The 13,259-nt window shown below is 45.0% G+C and overlaps 1 long non-coding RNA gene across 6 annotated transcripts in view; it reads right to left on the bottom strand.

The window, feature by feature from the left end:
• LOC114857254 (uncharacterized) overlaps positions 1 to 13,259 on the bottom strand; it is a 121,830-nt gene that overhangs the window by 89,556 nt on the left and 19,015 nt on the right. For 3 of the 6 annotated variants that reach the window (XR_008694969.1, XR_005897820.2, XR_008694970.1), the window contains exons 1-2: positions 4,482 to 5,176; positions 2,707 to 2,787 (exon numbers count right to left, since the gene is read on the bottom strand). This is a non-coding gene — a long non-coding RNA (uncharacterized LOC114857254). Of the gene's footprint in view, positions 1 to 2,706; positions 2,788 to 3,930; positions 4,434 to 4,481; positions 5,177 to 13,259 lie in introns of those variants that run through there. The other 3 variants (XR_005897819.2, XR_005897821.2, XR_005897818.2) reach the window with 2 other exon arrangements.

Below are 13,259 nucleotides of genomic sequence, written 5' to 3'. Positions count from 1 at the left end.
AGGACCCAATTGTGCTCAAAGCTATCACAAGCGAATTGACAATCAGGTTAACAATATACCCAGACCAGAACCGCCTGTGATTAATAAATGTTAAGTTAAAGCATCTGATTTTGTTTAATCAAAGAGAGCAAATAATCTAAAATCACAATCAATCAAAAACTCAATTAAACATTTCATCATCCTGTCAGTGTATCACCTCAAGGCAGCAGAAGCGGATTAGAGCTGGAAACAACCACAATTACAAAAAAACATAATGAAGACCAGAGCTAATCAGCCTCTGAGAGTTACAGTATACCGTAGCCTTACTAGTTAGTTCATATTTAAACGCTCCAAAAAAGACGGTTTAAAATGGTGAGGGTTGTACAGTTGCTAAAGTTGCACCACACAACATGTACTATACGTCAACACACCACTTGCCCACAATGCACGGTTGGATGTGTAACTGGATTAAGCCCGACTATTTTATAAACTGGATTTTTGATGAGATACACTTTCACTTAACATAATCTCTAGTTGTTTTAGTTTACTTTGAATGTGTCTTTAACCACATAGCCTCCCAGCAGCATCAGACTAAAAACCCCAAAGAGTTTTTTTCAGTGTTCATTACTCACATACAGTATATGACATCACTAATGGGTAAAGACTTTCATGTTAGCTGCATTTATTGAAACCTTCAAGAAGCAAACCGGAGTAAAAAAGTAACTCTTAAACAACAATATTAGGGCTTATACCAAGACAACTAGCTACAGTGCACAACTACATAAAGGTACCATAGAATGGCCTAGTCGGAACCCAGTGCGGCTTCGTTGAGGGCGGGTAGTCTAAAAAAGGTTTACTTTACTTTTTCCTCCAGCAATGTGAATATGCCTGTTTTAAAAATGACCTGAAAGGTTACGGGCGACTTTGTGTGATTACATTCAGCACGTTATTATGTGACTTGGATGAAGATGTGATCACATTTAGTGACAACCAAAAACAAATGGTAATTTCAAAAGGGTTTACTTTTCATTTTCTTCTCACCACAACATTGCGCTGTTTGGTCCAAGAAATAATTCAATAACTGCAGGAGTTGAATTTATTGTAACAGAGCCTCAACGGTGAATTCTCATGATAAGAAATCAATCAAAAGATAATTAATCCTCATTGCTCCACAGCTTCTCCTCTGAGTCAAGACGTCAAGTGAAAATACAACATTTTCCAATGCTACTGTGTTTTTCCTGTGCCCTGACAAAGTTCTTCCTCCTACTGCCGGTGTTAAACTGGTCATTTAAGCACGGAGGACCTCTTTGTTCATTTACATAATGAACAGAAACTTATTCCATTATTTAGCCTGTTACGACTGACAGATGCCTCCTGATGACACAAAGAGATGAGGACGCGCAAAATTTAATGGGCATCTTGTTTTAATTGTCCAAATTTTCCTCTCTTTTACTAAGGTGACAAGGCCATTACTCCAAAGTCACCATTTATCAGCAGCATCGCGGAGGATTAATGGTTTCACTTGTGCTGGTAAGAAATGTTTAAGTTGTCTCGATTATCAGTGCAAGAAAAAGAATAGTGGTTATTTGTCATTGTGTTAAGCACCGAGAGCGACTAATCTAACAAAACACTCAGAATTGCGATTAACCCCTTCTGGTGAGACTGAGTGGGACGTGTGTTGGACTGTGCGCAGCAGTCAAAGCGTCTCATATAAAAAGGTTGCCCACTGGAGAGCGGTGCCAGCTAGAACACAGCGCAGGGGTGACGGGAAAATATGCTCGAAAACTGGTCCAGCGTGCAAGAGTTTCTATACAGGGTGCGTGTAAGTCACACTGAATATGCATAACACAGACTGAGGCTGGAAAATGATAGTGAGGTTAATAAAAGAACAATAGCAAACAGCATCAATCCGTGCAGAATCAAAGTCATACATATTAACTAAACTAACTAAATGAGTCACTAAAGCAAAGGCTATGATGAGCATTTAAGTTAAGTTAAATGTAGTGTTTAAGTCATAAGCAAATTTTTTGCAATAACAGCAATTACTGCCACCAGAGCCGCCATACTACCCATTTAACACATCTGTCTCACGCAGGATGTTTCCCAGTCCCCGAAGCTCCTACTGTTTGTACAGGTTTGTTCCTGCTCCAGTAATCTCCTTCATTATTTTCCTTGTCTGTCACCTTTATAGTATCTATTAGCCACTCTCTGCTATCTGTTTGTAGGGCATTCTCTCTTCCTTTTTCCCCATGAATGTTTTATATATTGGAGGGAGAATGATTGTTCTTTGCAATGAGGCCAGCGCACGGCCTCAGTAAGACAAATTGCTCCAGAACGTCTAAATGGCAGTCAATGATAACTCATTGTAAGGAGAGTAAGTGACTTCCAATGGAGTGGCTAGGGGACAGAGAATAATGGCGGAGCACAGGTGAAAAATAGATGTTTGGCTCAGTGTAATTACTCCATTAGGGGGCTCTCTGTTAATCTACCAAACCACAGCAAGTGTTTTTACAGCGATGAGGAGGTGACGGGCGAAAATGACTGCAACTGGACAGAGAGGAGCCCCGCTGCCTCCCCAATCACAACACACACTATGAAGTGTTTACTAATGGACAAATGTGCTCTCGGCCCGCGCTCTCCACAGCATCCCACGTGAGCCGGCGCCACTCACAAGTGTGGCGATAGACGTATCGACGAAGTTCGTCATTGAGCCGACGTATTAATTACCTGCAATATGGTCCCGTGCATTCGGGGTCCTTTAACCCCCTCTGCCACGGTGGAGCACCGGGAGATGGATCAGCTGTGAGTCTGTCGAACATGAAAATCTGGGTTAGAACAAAAAAAAAAAAAAAAAAAAAGAAAAAGGGACAAAGGCAAAACCCACCCACTGGAAATCAACACCCCCATCCTGCTGATTTCCAGACAAACATAATGATAACAATTTTTTGACCATTTGGTGTCTGCTGCTTCCGCCTGTGGCAATATAGACAAAGGAAGCCTGAAAAAATGGTCCAATATGGTCTTAAGAGTTTATTCTGACCACACAATCTGTTTTCTTAAGTCAACTTTTAAAACACTGCTACGAGCAGCGCCCGCAGCTTTATCGCTGGAGCTCAGATTGACCTTGTATTCACCTTTATACCATTTCCCATCTGTTTAGGTTCTACCCTAGAATCCATCCCAGTTGGCTGTAGGCCCACTTTGCACTGGGCTTCCTCAGTGGAACCCTGCACAAAACCCTGTAGGAGCAAAAGCACTTTGTGCTCAGCCGATTTCAGAGAGATTTCTGTTTCAGAGAGATTTTCTGTTTCTCCTCTACCCCAGCTCTGGGGTAGAGGAGGTTTACGGGGTAAAGGGGGCTCCTCGCTTCACCTGAATCACTGCAGACCCCTCTGCAAACACGGGGGTCAGACTTGCAGTGTAATTAGAAATATGCAGAGGACACGTCAACCAGCGTCCTCCCAAACACTGCTCACATTTAGACCGAATTGCTCCCTCCTCGCTTCTTTAGCAGCTAAACACCTTCACGCAGCTCACGTGGACTCAGTGACAGGGCAACGCGCTTTTGCGCACATTTGCCGCGAGTCCAAACCGTCGCAGCAGCTCATTAAATGAGTAAACTGACCTTCAAGCCGACAAAAAAAAAATGAAAAAAAAAAAAGAGTTGAACGCCATCATCAGCAGGCAGGTGTACAGGGCGCAAAACACGCACAAAGGCGCCGAAAGGGGGGAACACAAGGCGTCCAGCTGGACAATTTGCACTGGCGCAAAAGCTACAGGTTGCGGTGAGGGGACTTCAAATGCTAAGGACAGTGAGGGGTGCTATTATCACTGAGCGCTGAAAAACGAGCACGGTGACCCGATTAAAGCGAGAATTTCTGGGTCACGGTCTTGTTTTTTCAATGCTTAATCTGTGTATCGATGGCGACACGGCCCGTGGCTCGCACCTACCTGTAATATTATCTTTGTGAAAGTCGCGGTTCAGACGAGGCCCTTGTCCCCCGTAACCCGACGCGGAGCGGCCGAGTGGAGTGGCCCGCAGCGCAGCGCAGAGGAAGCGGCGCGCGCGGGGCTGCGCAAGACGCGGGCTGCGGCGCCGCTCAGTGGACGCTCCGCACGTGGGAGCTGCTGCCTCCGCTCGTCTGCACACGCGCGGCTCCCGAAGTTTACCGACGACAAACTTTTAGTTATTTATTGTTCACTTGGCTTAGATGAGGAGAAAATAGTATTTGTGCATTTATTCTATTGTTATGCAAAAATTTAATACATATTCATTTACATTATAGATAGATAGATAGATAGATAGATAGATAGATAGATAGATAGATAGATAGATAGATAGATAGATAGATAGATAGATAGATAGATAGATAGATAGATAGATAGACAGACAGACAGACAGACAGACAGACAGACAGACAGACAGACAGACAGACAGACAGACAGACAGACAGACAGGTTCAGTGTTGATGAATATGTATATGATGTGATGCATACTTCACCTGAACTCAAAGTGCTTAGCTTGTTTCGGTGCCCTTTGGTGTTGATCAACAAACAGGTTCACAGTGTCTGTGGTCCAGCCTTCTCAGGGCTTCCTTTGCACGAGGCACCCTGCTCTTCATCTCATGCTAATGTAGTACCAAAAAAAAAAAAAGATACCCAGCTTTAAAGACATGGCAGTCGGTTAAAAAAGGCTGTGCTTTGTGTTTGAAGCCATAAATGTGACAGAAGACTTCAAGAGGAAGACCCAAGACTGGCAGTCTAAAGATGAGTGAGAGGCGGACAGGCAACATGTTTTTTTCCCATCCAGAGGGGTATTCTGTGGCCAAGCTTGATTATTAGAGATGAAGGACAGGCTGAGAGGATGTGGGATTGTTAAATCCTTGAATCCTTTCACCAAAGCCCCCTCCTATAACATTCTTCTGCACTCCATCTCTGTGCATTTATGGTGCACCCTTGATTTCTCTCTCTTTTCTCTTCGAGGCTGAGTGAAATTCAGATTTGCTCGTGGCATGTAAAAAAAGGCAGGAGGGAAATATGGAAATATAATTTGGCACTCCAAACGATCTAAACTTGGGTATTTAGAAATAATATTGTGACTTGAATTTTGCATATATTGCATAGTGTATATATTGCGAAACTAAATAAACCACATACAGTATAAACATATTCCAGGAATTCATAGGCTTATCTAACCAGTGAATAATCACCACACTATACATGCCGGCAGCACTTTAAGTGTCTGTGGTGTATTGTGAAACCCTGGCTGTGGATTCAAAACCTCTGCTCCCCTTGCTATGAGAGGCTGTGCTTCATTTGATGCCCTGTCCATTATTGCCAGCATATTTGAAAAGTGCTAAGCCTTGAAACGAGTCCCATATTATTTCAGGCCGGACTGAATATTTCACGGCAGGAGGCAGAAAATGAGACCTTCCCTCAAGAGACTGCCCGCAGTGCATTCTACTTGGTGCAGCAATCGGAAGGTCTCATACTGTGCAAAACACACTTGAACAAACAATTATATATTTATCCTCCACACTTGTGAGATTTTCCGGGGTTTTTTTATGTTTGTGGTTCCACAGGAAAACGTGAAAGAACAGTAAAATTGAGAAACACTGTAAATGCAGAGGGTGCTTTGGCTTTGTGCGTGCTAAGATTGGTATCAGCACACGCACATCAGGGTACAGTGAGTAATCAGCGACCCATAAAATAAGGTGTTTTATCACCACCTCAGGAGCAGAAACACATTCCAGGGAAACTGGAGATCCCTGTGAGTAAAAACAGGAAGCTAACCAGAACCATTCTCGGATTCTTCAATCACTGCCCGTAATCGGACCCCATCTTGTGATTTTAGCCAGCAACGCTGTCTGCGTCGTGGCGTGTGATCCCATAAAGGTACGCGAGCGCAGACGTGGAGTCGAGGCGTCTGGAAGCAGCGCTGCTGTTCTTCGCTCGTGGGCACAGGTTCACCAGTGGCAGGACGAGAAAAGTTCCCAAGAAAGTATCACCCATGCGAGACGAACTGAACTCCCGGAGCATATGTAGGTGTGTTACAGTCACCCACACGGATGCCCTTTGCATTTTTGTACATCATTAGGGTGTTTGAATCACTGCAGCAGGATTTATTATTGTTTGTCACAAGCAGCAACACAACTGTACAATCAGACCTATACTGGTGCAACAAAGGCGATTTGTAATTTGTAATAGTAGATTTTTACCTGAGTGACATTTCCAGGTTTTTGATTTTTTTCTTTACCATCACCGTCGCTGTCACCGAATCATAAAATCGCCGTCAATTTAAAAATGCCCACCCATTAAAATTTAAAGTTGACATATAAAATGTGATGCGTTTTATTTCATAATATTGAACGGACTCAATTTGCACCTGAAAGTAGGCTTCTGCCACAGGAAAAAAGTCAAACAACAAAGCTTTGCTTAATCATTAAAACTTCAGCTGGCAGTGACCTTTGGGGAGGATCCATATCTCTGTTCCTGGAAGAAATGATGTGGATGGCAAGCAGTTGTGTCCTTTGTGTTTTGTGAAGATATTGAGTGTTTGAAGTGTTAACACTGACACTAAGCCTTTGGGGCGAGCAAGCGAAGGAAACATGTCACACAATAGGATGGGCCTTGGATCTTTGCTTCCCCTTTTCTGACCTTTGACCACTATTGGTTTTCAGGGTTGCTGCAGCCCTGGGTCCTAAGGGGCAGTGTCTGCCTTGATCATATCATTACAACCTGCAGAAATAGGACCTGTTTAGATAATAACTGGACCCTTAAATAAAATATTCTGAGGAAAGTTCTTTTATTTATTGTCCTACATCATTTATAAATGTTTAGTGTTGTTAAATGAGAATAGGGATAAAGCATTTTTAATGAGTCTCTGGTAGCTTTTATTTTACTAACTCATTGTAAGCTTCCTTATGCAGCCTTCAGGAGTCTTGGCCATCTATTAGGCATTTGCTGTCATGGAAATGACCTTTGTTAATGAATCTTTGAATTTTGGTTGACAATGTATCTGTGTGATCTCTCCATATTCTGTGCCCGCAGTAGCTTGGCTGACATAATCCATTGAGGCCACACATAAAACAGAGTGCCATCTGCACCTGGAGCATGGCTATCAGCTCTGTTTTCCCCCCTCACGCTGCCTTTGCTTGAGCTTCCTCCTGCCTGTGTGCAGCCTGACCCCGCTCTTCCCATTCCAGGCTACAGAAGCCAAACCAAAGGCAGCTTTCAAGGGGGACTGTCTGCCCAAATCAAGTCAGAGGCCTTTTTAGAATCGGTTCAGAGATCATAGCAAGTAGAAGTCAGGGAAGAGGATGACCCTCTCCTCGAGGCTTGATCGGATCTTGGCCCAGTCAAACCCAGCAGGGCTCAGTCTCTGGACAGCTTCGTCTCTGCAGGCTTTGACTCTGTGATTGCGCGAATGAAAGAGGGCACCGAGAGAGCAGCAGTTCTGATGTGTCAGGCTCAATGTCCTGGCAGTCTCGCAGAGCAAAGTGGGCAAAGCAAAGGACACAGCCAGCAGGCACGGGGCCAGAGCAGAGCCCCTATATTGTGTGACATGTCATCTAATGACTGTCCTTTTGTTTTAAATTTATGCATCCGAGATAAGCTGGGCCAATGACACGGGTCGCAACGTATGAGACAAATCAGCGAGTGTGGCCGGCTCTTTAAGCACAAATAAACCTAAAGGTGAATGTATGAGTGAAACACTACATTGTTCGACACAAACATCTAGAATTATTATTTATTTTCATATCAGAGCCATGTGGGATCTCAGAAGCTGTTGCAGTCTGGTCACTGTAAACACGGCTCCATGCTGGGAACAGGCGGCTCCATGTGTGTTGTTGACACGCAGGATTATCCACCCTGTGTTTTGGCCCCTTCTCTACTTGACTCGGACGCGCCTTCGCTTCCACCTCCACAGATCCCAGCATTCATTAGGAGCGCGTATTTACTTTGAGCCCACCGCCTCTTTGCATTGCGGCGAGCAGGTTCCCCCGGCCGGCGCAGTGTGTTTCAAGTGCTCGGCGAGGATGGGACTGAATTTTAAACGCGTCGCGTCTTGCCTCGGAGTTGACCTTGCACAAAAAGCCCCGTGATCTCATTCCTCACTTCAGTAGAAAGCTGCTGATTCTCTGTGTTGCAGCGTAGCTCCTGTAAGAATGGAGCCCTCTATGCCCCCGTATATCACTGCGGGCTACGTCGGCACACTCCCTTCTCTCTCTCCTCACCAGAACGAGAGGGCCGGGAAAATGGCTCAATTCATAATGCTTTGATATGGAAATCTAGGTTAATTTCTCTCTCCAAAGGGAGTAATTTACCAACAGAGAATATAATCCAGGCGAATGCGGGGAAGGAGAGCGGCCATTTTAAACTCCAGCATGTTCAGTCGCTGTGCAAAGATTGCACACGTGATAAAGGTATCATTTACATCCGAAGCCTGCTGATCATGTGTCTTTGTTAATACTATATTGTGTTAAAAGTTGCTTGTGTCGCCCTCAGTAATTTCCCATGTGGCGTTGGCAGTAAGTGGATACGACCCATATCCCGCTGGATGTAACTTAATCTCAGACTTACTTAAGGCCAGCGAACTTTCAGATCAGCGGAGGTCAAAGAAGAACCCGTCGCACACTGAGGCCACATTGTTCTGTCCATTCATGTAGATATTAATGGTGGACTAATTGGTGGATTTGCTCAAGGCAAACGTTTGTGGTGGTTTTATACTATTCTTAGCAGTCTGTTTTTCATTTAATAACATAATCTATAATCTAATCACATAATCTTTTTTTTTTTTTTTTATTCTAGAGCACTTGCATACATCCGCCAGGGTCTGAGTGTGCAGCAGTTAGGACGAGACGTTTATGAAGAGCTCTTGCTCTTATCGTCATGCTGGAACCACTTCATCCACGGCTTTGTGTGACTGAAAGCGTTTATTAAGTGACACACAACAGTTACTTTGATACTGTGCCTGTCAGTCTTAGGCGACTTGGGGGTTATGAAGGTTAATATTGCCTAGTGCTGAAAATTCAAATGATGACAGGACGGGTTCATTGATGAATGACTGATAGTTGACCCCATATTTCACTTGTCACTGTGTCCACGAAAGCCTCCTCAGACAAGGTTTGTCAGAAGAGGTTTGCAGCTTAACCTTCAGTTGTCGCCGTCTTTCCTCACTGTCTGCGCCCGCCGCAGCTCATGACTCAGTCCCTTATCACAGCCCATCGTCAAATCCCATTTAAAGTGGATTTGCGCCGTGATCAGTTCTGGTAAACGCGCGGCCCTAATTGACGACATATTCTATGTAATTGCATTGCTGTGCATTCATATGGCTATTTATAAATGTGCCTGTTTGCATTACATGTACATGCAGTGAGTGTGTCCCTGCACTTGTAAGTAAATATACCTCCTGCAATAACAAAGTGTGTTAAAGCAAAGATAAGACCTTATTGGGAGGTTTACTGTTTCCTATAATCAGTACGTTATATCAGCATCAGGTTCCATGCGACTATCTTTTTAGATAAATGGTTTCACACACACCTCGCTGCTATATTGAATTAAGGCCCGCTTCACCGCTGCATGGGGGTTTCTTGGCCCGCATTTTAATTTGGCATTTCTATTGCTCTCATAATTGAACAAAAATAAAAAGAATCATCTATCAGAGTCGAGGTCACTCGCAGGGTCCCGGTGTGTAATGTCTTGTCTCTCAGTGATGACCTTTAAGAGCGTGACACTCTTAGGCTACAATCCGTGCGTTACCCCCGTGCTGTCACATGCGATCCGACCGGACGGCTTTCAACCGCTAACCTCTCATAGCGGCGCGTGGCCCGTGATAAACCACGGCTCGGTCGAGGTCTCGATGCAAACCCAGGGGCACGTCTTGCCCCTGGGTTTTGCTCTTTCTGGGCTTCGGCTGCGCGATCGGTAGGTGAAGCCGGGCAGTGATGAGGGCAATATGTCAGTCACAGCACTCTGTACCTGGGCACGAGTAATGAGTCACATCAACGGTAGTTCAGCAGTCAGTGAGTCAAAGGATAAAGACACGGTCTAATCTGAAAAGGTCATCTCTGTCAAATGTAGTCTAGCATAAAGGAACGCACGAGTTTTGGGTCAGTGCTAGTATATAATAGTACGACAAATGATTATTATTACTGCTTAAATAAGTCGACAAAGTAAGGTAGCAACAGATATCCTGCTATTTTTACTAATGTCCTAAATTTACCCCTCGCATACAGAATGTCCTGACTAAAACACGCTGGAATTTATCATTTTAAGGAAAGCATGGCTACTTTTCCAGTGGGGCTCGCTGGAGCAAGCAGAAGGTTTCCCATCCTGCCTGGCCTCAGCACCACTGCACCACACAGCCATTAACCACCATTACCGAGCAGGGCCATTTCATGGTCAAAGAGCATTTTAGTGTTAGCTCTCCCCGGGGCAACGGAATCAGCCAAGTGAGTTTCAGTCCGGCTCAAATACATATGCTCTGTTTTACATTTTCCCACTTTGCAGCTTATTTTCGTTCCCTTAGCATCTCCCCGCTGTGCACTTTGACTTAACAAGTGTGACTCAGCTCAGCTCAGCGAAAAATGATCGACGGCGTGTTTGTCTGCAGTGAACCGTGAACTTTACAATCAATAAAAAAACACAGAAGCTGCGTAATGCATATGTTCAGAGTATTCAGAATCTTAAAAAGAGAGCAAAACTAAATATATAAATATATACATATGTTCGAACAACGTCTTTCCGTAGTCTGTGATCGATGACTCCTGCACTCTTTGTGTCTGACAGCTCAGTCTCAACACCAACCACTGATCATGGTTTTGCTAATGTGTTACACATTAACACTGTGCTGCCTCTGACAACAAGAGCTTTCCCTCGGTTTGTGGAAGTGTCGGACCTCAGTGGTGAAGCCGACAGTTTGCCCCATGCACTGTACAGTGCTTTGGCCGAAGTTTGCAGAAGATCCAGACACCCGGCCTCACCAAGGTTACACCTTCTTTGGACTCCGGAGTAGTAGGAGCCAGAGACACTGCTGTTCTTTGAAGACATGCTGGAAGTCCCACCAAAGAGAAAGACAACATATCTTTACACAACAAGGGTGAACAAGGGTGTAGAGGATCTGACGACGTCTGGTTCAAACCACTACTGACCCAGGATTTTAAATTATTCTGGCAGCAGGAGAACACAACACAAAGGGACATGAGCCCTTGGTGTAGACAATGTCCAGACTCACATCATCACACCGCTCAGCTCTACTCAGCTTGGTGTCTGTCTTCATGTGTTTTTGTTATCTTCTGTGTGTGTGTGTGTGTGTGTGTGTGTGTATATATATTTATATACGGTATATATATTTTAGAAATGTGAAATTAATATTATCCAACAGCAAACAATTAATTAACATCATGCCTCCAAACGCTTTTTTATTGCTACATTTATATTTACTGTACTGTGCGACAGCACATGGCTCCGAATGTTGTCAGTTCAGGTACCAACAATCCCCTTGAGTGATGATTCAAACATCTGGAATTCCTCAGAAATGAAGTAATCAAAGTTGACACCAAGCTGGTCTCTAAAGTTTGTTCCCAAGAGGCAGCAATCTGGTTTGGAGAGTAAAGAAACATTTTTATTAACAAATAGCTGTGGTTAGGGGTATATAGAGCAGAAGAACAGGCAGCTGTTGCCAGCAGACCCCACTTATAAGTGTTGTGCATGGACTGTCTCTGCCATCTGGCCGTTACTTATGAAGGTGAGGCGATAAAACGCAAACATTAAGGTTTAACATCAGCGTTTGCTCTAAAATGATCGAAAACGCTAAACCACGTCTGTGAACCAAAGGTATCTGCCCGTTTTCCGGCACACTGAAACGTTGAATAGAGGTTTTAGATTAATGCTCTGCAGTGATGTGGCACATAAAGCTTTATCGCGTTCTGCTTTAACAGCGAGCGGCTGATTGACGTCGGCAGAAGACGACGGTGCCACTGGGTGATCGTTGGGACGGGAGCAGGAGACACCACCCACTGTCAAGTTGTACGGCAGCTCAATAGTCTGCCGAGCACTGACAGTCACCACAGATGTACATTTTACGCTACCTGAAGCCCAATAATTAGCATTTCCTTTTGAGCAATGGAAAAAAAAAATACACAAAACTCGCTCTAAGTAACTGTGCAAACAGACGTGCATCCACGTGCACGGACGCAACACGCGCGCATACATTAGTGCAGCCGACGTAGAGAACGTTCCACTCGTTCTAGGCTGGAGCTCGGAATCAAATCAACTGTGCGCGTTTTGTATTAATTTGTGTCAGTGTTACACTTGTCAGCTTGAAGTTGACAAGAGGAGCCATATTCGTGCGGTACAGTAGGAATCCAAACATGCTGGTTCTGCCTCATGCTGCTGGCGGATGACACTCCGGAAGAGATCATTCTTGCTCAGTAGGCAGTTCCTCTCATTTGAACCAGCCAGCTGTTTGTTTCTCCAAACTTGACTGTTTGACATATGCTGCGTGCATGTTGTAGGAAATCACTCCAAGAACAAGTAGCTCTTCCTCAAACGCTATCTGCCCTTTTCAATGCGCTCTGTGCATTCATTTTTTTAATCATTACCTACTTAATCATTATAATATAATGTAACTGTAAAATTCGAACCACGCTATCGTTCGTACCATGTTACAGAGTGGCGGTGGCGGGTTGAAGGGGCGCCTGTGTCGCGTCTTTTGTCCTGAGGCACACATCGCAGGACGACTCGGCAGCCCTCAGGACAAACCCCTCTGTCACCAGAGACGGAGAGCCCGGCCAACTGTGTTGACTGATTGTTAGCATTAGCGGCCGTGAGTGTGATTAATACGCTCGGCCCTCGCACAGCACTCTGGCAAAAAGGAGAGGTGCGGCGTTAAAGCGAGCAGGGGCGGCCGCGTTCCACGCTTTTAAGGGGGATAATGCCCGACCTGAGCGCGGCCGGCTGCACGCAGGCACCGCGGATGCCTCTCAGAAAGCAGGTGCTGCTGCATTAATTCCTCCAGCCCAAATCAGAAGGAGGACGTGCCGGCCTAATGAGCTTGTTGTGTGGGATGCTGCGAGTGCTGCTGAGACGCGGCGAGGACACACTGTGCCGCAGCTTAGTGAATTCCAGGCTGCCATAATTGCCGCACTGTGATGGTGATTTTCATCTTCTGCATCTAAAGCAGCCCCTTAGCATCTGCTTGTCTGCCCGGGCCTCCTGTCTGCGGCGGTCACTGCCCTCCCTCCGCTTCCTCACACTGGGCCTGTAGCACTCGCCGA

The sequence above is a fragment of the Betta splendens genome, chromosome 6, assembly GCF_900634795.4.
Source record: "Betta splendens chromosome 6, fBetSpl5.4, whole genome shotgun sequence".
Taxonomy (NCBI): Eukaryota; Metazoa; Chordata; class Actinopteri; order Anabantiformes; family Osphronemidae; genus Betta; species Betta splendens.
The sequence above is the reverse complement of the archived record's forward strand: the minus strand, read 5'-3'. Positions and strand labels throughout refer to the sequence as shown.